Here is a 9,497-nt window from a genome sequence, read left to right as displayed (position 1 = left end):
CTGAATACAGGGGCATGAAAAGCCTTCATAATTTCATCCTTTTCACAGTTTTTCGGTCACATTGTGAGTAAGGAAAAGGGTTGGTTTTTTTGAAAGGTGGACAGAGCAGTCCCAGTGGTCAAACACGACCAAAGTGAAGGGTCAACAAGGGTTACTTACGCCCAATTAATCTCTGCACATCTGTGTGTATTTTAGCAGTTGCAGGGGAATTTAGCCTCTGAACTGAGCCACAGAAAACATGTTATGTATCCTCTGTGGCAAAGAAGCCACAGAACAACATGTGACTCAACCATGACAGGAGAGTTTTTCTTTTTCTTTTCTTGTAAGCGTGTTGACATCAAAAACAACTGGCAGCTTATCTTTGGTTTTCTCCAGTACACAGACAGAGTGTTTACAGAATTACCCTCCTAAATTTATTCTTGTCCCTTTGCTTGCTGTTAAAGAAGCAAGAGGAACTTAATTTATCTTGTCCTTAGCCACTGGCTGTTATCTAGTGGTGCTGTGTGTGTATATGTGTGTGAGAGGGAGAGAGTGTCTTTGAATAAATCTTTATGAGGGATTAATATGCGCATACTTAACTGATAATGAAGACTAGACTCAGAGTAGAATGAATAACTATTTAAATTCTGATTTTGAACTTTTGGTCATCTTGCAGTTGCAGAACAAATTCAGGCTGATTGAGCCTGTAATAACCATGCGTTGTAGCAGCTGTTGACTCTCTTTTGTGCAATCAATTATTTTGCACCTCTTGAATAAAATGTTTAAAACTTGGAAATACAAAAAGAAAAAAGTGCTTTTAAATGCATTGGTAAAATCTAGCAAATTAAGGCACGCTCTAGGGCAGCAGCTGAATTTGTGTGATACTCAAGAAACCCAGCTGCTCTTGGGCCAAGCATATGGTAGTGGTGGGTAGCCCCTGGGTATTTTTGTGTTTGTGTTTAACCTTCACTCACTGTAGCTGCTCTCACAGTCCTTTGGCTGTTTGTGCAAATGCACCATTAGCTAACAGACCTCACTAGGTTGGAAGTTCTGGGCTTCAGTTTCTTGGGAAATAAAAATGGTAAACATCACAACATCACTCAGATAATTTCCAACTACATAGAAAATTTAAACAAACACTTCCAATTAAGGAAAAGAAAACTAATCAGGTTTTATGTTATACTTAAAAAAAGGTTGCTCTGTTAAGAAGGATTTTTAATGTGCATGCTTTCTTTTTCTAAACCAATGAATAAATGCCCTTTTTAAAAGACACAGGCTGATTTTGTGAGAGCTCAGAGAGCAAATCTGGGTTTTTTTCAGCAAGCTAACCGTCTGTTCACAAGGTTGTCTCTACCCCCTTTAGGTTATTGCCATCCCTAACAGCATTAGTATTTTAGTATTTAGTATTTATTTATTTATTGTCATTGTCAAGAACAATGAAATTGCGTTTGGGGCTTCCATACAACCCAAAAAAAGAAGAAAATAATAAATACCCCTTAAAACCCAAGTGTACATATTTAACCCAGTGTGACTCCAATGCAATAAGACAATCCTTAGCAATAATGTTCGTAGAAATTCAGACAAAGACCTGAGAAACATGACAAAATACAACAATGCAACCCATTCAATATTATTGTACTGTGAGATATGATATCAGATATGATAGTTATCTATTTAAGAAAGAGGGGGGGGGGGGGGGGCAGGAGGGGGAAGAGAATAAAGATATGATGCACCAATGCAGACCAGTTCATTGCTATTAAGAAGTTGGATATGGTTATTGTCCGTGAGAGGGGGGCAGAGAGTTCAGGAGCCTCACAGCCTGTGGATACAGGCTGTTGGCCAGTCTGGATGTTCTGGCCTGTATAGACCTGTACCTTCTCCTTGAGGGCAGCAGATGGAAAAGGTGGCGCGCAGGGTGATGTTGGTCCCGCAGGATACTGTGCACCCTCCTCAGACAGCGAGTGGGGAAGATATTACTGATCTCTGGCAGACTTGTTCCAATAATTCTGCCAGCTTCTTTCACCACCCGCTGGAGTGCTTGCTGATCGGCCTTGGTGCAGCTGGGGAACCACACTAGAAATCCATACGTCAGAACGCTGCTGATGGCACAGTTGTAGAAGTTCAACATCAGAGATCTGGGAATGTGTGCGCTCCGCAGTCTCCTCAGGTAGTAGAGGCGCTGTTGGGCCTTCCGTGCAACTGAGGTGATATGGTTGCCCCAGGACAGGTCCTCGGTCACAGTTACCCCCAAGAATTTAAAACTGCTCACCCTCTTCACCGCCTCACTGCCAATGAAGAGAGGCAGATGGTTGTTATGACCCCTCTTCCGGAAATCTACAATGATCTCCTTGGTCTTTTTGGTGTTTAAGACCAAGTTATTGTCGTGGCACCATGACTCTAGTTGTTGCACCTCTGTCCTATAGTTTGTCTCATCATTGTTGGATATAAGTCCGAGCACTATTTGGCATCGCTTCAGAGTTGGGGCTTGCTGGTCTGTGTAGCTGGCCTCTCTGTCTAGGAGTAGTACTGTTAAGGGCTCATCGTGCAACCCACTAATCTACTTAAACCTTCATGGTGCATCTGTTTGTGTGCGTGTTCATGTCCTGGAGTATCTCAGTGAGTTCTTTAGGAATTTTTTGACCTGAAGAGCTGAACAAGGAACAAAATGTAAACACTTGTTTTTATTTTTTAATAATGAAGCCATTGTAAAAGCACTGTAGCAGGTAAAGTTGGACATTAATCAGTAGTCTGAGAGATCCATTACCACTGGCTTACTTTAATAATGTGTCTGATCTCATGGTGGCCCACTCATTTACCCGGCCACGTGTTAAGTAACACAACACTTTGCCAAAACTTTCTGTGTCACTAACTGAAGGCTGACTAAAAGCATGGAGCAGTATTTTTCAAAATCTGAAGCTTTGGAACAATTCAGATGTTTAAATTAAAGTGAAGACATAAAATATGTTCCAACAACAGTTGTGCATCACACACAACTGTTGCACAAATACATTTATGTCCTCAAACACTGCAGCACGATTATGTGCTCAGCCCCAGCACATTACCAGTGTGTGAATGTGTGTGTGAATGGGTGGATGACTGGTTGTGTAAAGCGCTTTGGGGTCCTTAGGGACTAGAAAAGTGCTATACAAATACAGGCCATTTACCATTAGGAGAAGCTAAATAATTACAAGGTAAGTACAGACTTTCAAGCTTTATTTCAGAACTTCCTGCCGGCTATGATCGACTGTATATAAAAGACGGATGCAGCCAATGTGACTATAGTAGACTAGATACTAGAATATTAACCATGAAAACTGGAAAATGCAGTTACATTAATCACACAGCAAGACATATTATTTGCATTGCAGAATCTGCGAAAGCAACCAAAGCCACAGGCAAAGCTGACCCAGCCATTTTAGTGACTTAGTTTAGCTGAAGGCTAGCAAACAGCTAGCAGCCTATTCAAAACCCACCTGTCATTCAAACTGACTTCACATGCACCACTTTAAGGTCTAATACAGTTGGAGTTATTAAAAAATTAGTCATGCTGCAAATCGTGTCATTTTGGGCCTTTTAACATATGTGTAGCAGTCCCCCAGACCAAGGAAGGAATAGAGAGAACCTCGACGGGTGCAGTGTTTTTACTTCCATTCAGAATCTAACAGTGCTGAGGTGCACCATAAAAACTAAACAGAAAAAACAAAACACATCTTCTTAGATGCTTATTATTAATACAAACTCAAATATAAATCAACGAAATATCAACTTAGCAATTAAAACATGTACCTCGCGCCACCTTCTAAGGGCTGCAATGTGTTAATTCAGTCACAGTCTGGTATCACGCCGCTTTACCCTTCATTAAGAGCTGCATTCTGGCACACATGCACCACAAGTCCGGTCTTAGCTGGAAGTGCAGCTTGTCGGTGACTAAGCGCCAGAGCCCTCTACTGGACAGTACAAGTAATTATATAGGCTTATAGCAATAAACAAAAACAGATGTTTACAATATGAGTCTAATAGAGAATAACTTTTGGAGCAGGCCTCAAGTGGCCGTTTTCAGCACTGCAGTTTGCTCAGCCTTGCATGCTGTGATTCTGTTACTGCTCATCTAATTTAACGTGAAATAATCATCAGCCCTCGCCTCCCACACTGTTCAGTCACAGGAGAGTGTGATCAATACATGTGGACATGAGTGGGCATGCAGTTGCAGCTTGAAAAAGTGTAATAGTATGATTATTAATAAGTGAGCACTTGCATGCAGATGATGTGGTGATGACACTGTAGACTACCACTGTGGCTTAATCTGTATCACTGCAACTTAATAGTTTCACAATGCCAGACTGTGGAGTTTACAAGGACCCTCGACAAAACCATAAGAAAACAGGCCATCGACACATATAATCTCATTTGAACCCCTGCTTTGTGCTTCCAACTCTCCAGTGAGCATTTGCTGCCTAGCACCCACTCTACTCAGCAGGGATTAGGCACACTAAGACACACTTGAGCTCACATACACACAAACATACTACACTAACGAATTACCCTCTACCTGAGCCTCAACAAGAGGTTGTAGCGATACACACAGCATGAGCGTGGGGACCTTTTTAAAAAAAAAAAAAAAGTAACACAAAGGAAGAGAGAGAGAGAGAGCGAGAGAGCAGTCTAACCTCTCTGTACAAAGGAGATCTGATCGACCCTCATGAGTGTGGTGAGTGCATTTGGCCATATTCTAACAGTACCTGTTGTTGTTTGATGTTCCTCCACTGAGGATTCCAGCATTTGTGCGGCTGTGCTGTGGGTGTATGCGCCTGCTTGTATGTTTGTGTGTGTATATATCAAAGCTTTGTGAACAATGCAGCAATCATTTGTTTTTTCCTTGCAGTAGTGACTCCCTGTGCCTCGCCGGTTAAATTGGAAACATTCAGGCAAACATGGTTGGTTTTTATTCACATCCCTGTGTAGACTAGCATGCGTTACACTGAACCTCATGGTTGTAGACAGTCACATGCATTGCTCAGTGTGCAGCATGCGAAACATAACAGAGGTTTAACACTGCACACTTAACCTGCTACTGTGTAGCTCACTGACTCAGCAGTTATTTGTATTTTGGGCTCTTGGCTTTTTAATGCCCGGTGGTGCAGGGGAGAAACCCAGCCCTCATGGCATTCGTATTCATATTTAAATTTATTTGTCTCTGCTGTGTGTTTTGCCATTAGCTGTCAGTTTTACATAAAGTAGTTAAGTCACTGTTACAGTGCAGGCCTTGCATGTTTTTGACAGCTACACACTTTTTGGTCTTAAGGCTTTGTGACAAGGTTATTCGGTGACGTGTACCGAATCCCTGTCACAATACCAGAAATGTAGTACCAGTGGACCAGTTACGTGATTCTTGATACCCAATTTGATTCGATATGCAGGATACTTCCAAAGCAGACACGGCTTTAGCAGCGTTTTCACAGCACCTGCACTAATCGCCGTCTTCCACCTGTAGTTTTTCCTCTTATTATTGTTCTTGTATTTCTCATCGTTTTCTTCTTGTTCTTTTTTTTCATGTTCTTATTCTTCATCTTGTGCCTTTTCCTCTTCCTCACCTTCTTCTTCCCAACTTTTTTGCTCTTCTTGTTGTTTTTTGTCTGAAGACTTCCCACCTCATTAGCTATGCTATGGACCAAACAAAAACAAGTACTCAGTATTTTGGTGTCGAATCAGTCTGGTGACATCTCCACAAGTAACCTTTAGGATTCCTACACAACAGTGTAGTCTGTCATTTGTTTTGTGATGCAGTTTTGAAACTAGATTGTGTGTCTGAAAAAAATGATACAAGCGCGTTCCTGCTTCCGGAGCCTGTCCAGGTGATTGCACCCAATGTGACCGCCTCCCCAGTGTTAACAGTAGGTACGGTGTTATGCAGAGGAGAGTACCAAGTTAAGTACATGCTGACTCTGAGCTTGCTGTGCAGGCGAGCAGTCACTCATGCTGAAGATTCACTCTCCTTCTCACCTCACGTCGCCGTGATAAATGTGCGCATGTTGCAACTTGTGTGGCAGAAATCAAAAGATGGATTAGTGCTTCTACTGACTACACAGGAAGTATGTGCATTTTTTAAAGAAGACGTTTGATTTGGCACATTAAAGACTGAAATGCCTGTCTCTATAGCTCACAATTACATGTTTATATTATTGTTTTACAGAACAGACCTTTTTCTCTTTGCGGTCACAAGCCTAAAGTTTTCACTGGGATACTGGTTACAGTGCAGATTGTTGGTCATTAGCTTTTACTTTCTGTGTTTGAGCCCAAGTGGCAGGCTGTAGGGAATGTTTTCGCAGACATCGCACTGTTTGCAGTGTTAGAGTCTGCTTGGATTTACACAAGAAAACAAGCAGATTGAGGCCAAGTGCAGACTTTGGGGAAAGTTTTCTTTTTTTTCCATCTTTCACATTTGGTTTTTGTCACATGACATGTTGTTGTGGTGCCCTTCGCAGCTCCCTGCAGGCTATGAGTGTCAAAAATTTGATTACATAATAAATGTGCCCCAATTTCAAGCAACATATATAATAGAAAAGTAGAAGCAGTTTTTGAAACTTTTCCACTTTTAGTCTCAGAAGAAAATTAGATTGTGGTAATAAAGAAATATTGAGCTTACATTATGAACCACATTGTAATTCAAACATTGTTAGAAACTGCAAAGATTTCATGTTTAATAAATGTAAGTATCATATACCAGACAAACAGTAAGCACTGCAATCTTTTGAGCACAGGATGGATTATGCTCTTTGCTCTTTTCAGGGACCTTCACAGCATACATGTGTGACCTGTAAGGAGGCTGGATTGAGTGTTTGTATGGCTGATGACTGCGGTAACTGTTTAACACAAAGAGGTATTATGAAGGATCTACCTGGATTAGTGTAAGGCGGTTTAGCTGGCTTCCTGCAGCTTCAAAGGTAGAACTGCAGATACGGTCTCTTCTATTTCCTTTTTTACTTACGAAAATATTTTATGAGTTATGGAAAAAAAGATCTTCTGGGGGGCTTTTTTTAGTCAAAGAAGCTGCTCTCTTTCATCTCTGGCATCAGTATATATGATCCAGTGAATGTAGCTTCAAAGAACAAGTCTATTTCAAAACGAGCTTCAAGACAATGACTTTAAAGGTTACAACATTTTGCAGTATTTTAAAAATCTGAATATTTTTACTGTTCTTGTTGGGGAAACAATGCGTGGAAGTGATGAATTATAGTAATGTGCAAAAGTCTTGAGCCACGACTTCATTTCTTTACACATTTCTATGGAAAAGAGAAACTGGTGGAGTGATTTATTGAAATATGTAAGGGATAAACAGAGTTTGTACAATTCTAATGAGCTTGAAAGTCAATATTTGGTATGACAATCTTTGTTCTTCGGCTCTGGGGAGGCCAATCCATGACTGATTGTGTTCCATCGTATGGTTTTCTATCCAGGTATGCTTTTACTGCATTTCCAGTGTTGTGCTGAAAAATGAAGCTGTTCCCAATCAGATACTTTCCAGATATTATTGTTTGGTGGCTGAAAATCTGATGTTCATAATTTGGACCGGTTTTCATATCTTTGTTTGTAATTCCATCAACTAGCGAACCCCTTTGTTCTGTAAGTCTTCTATTGCTGATAAACGGAACTGTCCAATGATTGTGTGATTTGTATAAAGTATTTTATATGCCAAATAGATGTTGGCACTCATAGTGCCTTAGGGACAACTGTATTTTCCGCACTATAAGGCGCACTTAAAATCCTTTAATTTTCTCAACAATCGACAGTGCACCTTATAATCCTCTGCGGTTTATGTATGAATTCTGGTTGTGCTTACTGACCTCAAACCGATTTTATGTGGTACACGCTGCTCAAAAATCTGTCCAAAAATATTTTAGTACGAATTTGGTGAGCTATGAAGCCGCACCGGTTGATGGATTGTCGGAGCACTACGGCTACCGTAGTCAGGAGCCTCGCGGAGTAATCTGGGTCCAAGCTTAGCTTCAGGTCCCAAAGTCAAATGAGCACTGCGGCAACACTGAGAGTTAAAAATTGTCTAAATTCTTCCATCTTTAATAAAATGATCAGCTTTGCTGCTTTACCAGGTGTAACAAATAAGTTTAACATCCAGGCATCCATGAAAACAGAATGTATTAAATTTAACAGAGTTAGCAGGACGTTAGCTCGCTAGTTTCCACCTAAACATGATATAGCATGTTCTGACTGAGAGATTTCTGAACAAATTAAAACGTACAGCTCTGCTATCACTTCCAACATAAATGAAGGCAGAAAACTAAACAGCAGTGACGTTTGTAGGGTTACTGAAGTTGAACTAGCTGGTATATAATGATGTGCTACGTGAGCGCTAGCGACACAGCTATGTTAGCATAACATAAACACAGTAAAGCTGGAGGATGAACGCCAACTTTTTTCCACTCGATAAAACTTAACATGACGGTTCCTTATGGTTAAGGATAAATCCAATCGCTTGGCAGGATGCTGTAAAGGGACCAAACTTCAGTCAGGAGAACAACTGAGACAACCCATCCACAATATGAGGTTAGTCATTAATATACTGCAACAATACAGTAATAGAGCAGCGAGAGAATTCAACATTAATGAATCAATGGTACAGAAGTGGAGGAAGCAAGAAGAATGAAAGTTTGACTTATCTGACTGTTTTGTTTCTTAATGAACCTTATGATCTGGTGTGCCTTATGTATGAAAACAGACCCATACATTAAGAGTGCAGCTTATAATCCAGTGCACCTTATAGTCTGAAAAATATGGTATTTATGTCAAGATAGGTCCCTAAGTAGGAGGAGATAACTTCCAAAATGGTGGTACTAAGACTGGACTGAAAATCTATGAAAAGCAGCCAGTGTCCAAAGAAAAAGGTGAAAGACCTCCAGAAAGCCTGGAGAATTACTGTATTGTCGGTGTCCTGGAAGCGAAATAGAAATGAGGGGTCGCTGAAGAGTTTTGTACATAATATAAATATGTAAGGAAAGGAAAAGAAATTCCAAGGAAAAAGAAGGAAATAATTGTGACCTTTAATCAACGGCCTCTGCTCCCCATAACACATCAAAGCCACGGCAAAATAAAGTGGGAAAGAGTTTTCTTTAATTGTGACTTCAAAAGGCCAAAGGTGCCACTTGTTCACTTCAGATTGCCAATATTGTCCCTGTGATCTTTACCCAAGCGGGAGCTGCTTAATTTGCTGCCTCAGTGCTGCTATAGCAAAACTTGAGTGAGCACACAAACACAGAAACACAGACGCACTTGAAATCTGACACGGCAGAGGAATATCACGGCTCAAACTGACTCTTAAATGTGCACAGTCACACATAAACACACTCATGTAAAAAAATTAAATAAAATCTACCCACATAATGACCATATCAGTTTGAAAAGTTACTCCTCCATTTGCTTTGCAATTCTTTTTTTTTTAGGACACAGGCTTTCACAAAGATCGTACATGAATTATAGAAATTTTTATTGATCTCAAATCTATAAAG

The 9,497-nt window shown here is 40.5% G+C and overlaps 1 long non-coding RNA gene across 1 annotated transcript in view; it reads left to right on the top strand.

The window, feature by feature from the left end:
* The first annotated feature begins 4,494 nt into the window (after positions 1-4,494).
* LOC309687911 overlaps positions 4,495-9,497 on the top strand; it is a 96,618-nt gene continuing 91,615 nt past the window's right edge. Inside the window, exon 1 of the long non-coding RNA XR_014270905.1 lies at positions 4,495-4,687. This is a non-coding gene — a long non-coding RNA (uncharacterized lncRNA). The remainder of the gene's footprint in view (positions 4,688-9,497) is intronic.

This window comes from Aulonocara stuartgranti, assembly GCF_965226115.1.
Source record: "Aulonocara stuartgranti genome assembly, chromosome: 14".
NCBI classification, from domain to species: Eukaryota; Metazoa; Chordata; class Actinopteri; order Cichliformes; family Cichlidae; genus Aulonocara; species Aulonocara stuartgranti.
Note: the sequence above shows the minus strand (reverse complement) of the source record. Positions and strands in the feature narration are given on the sequence as shown.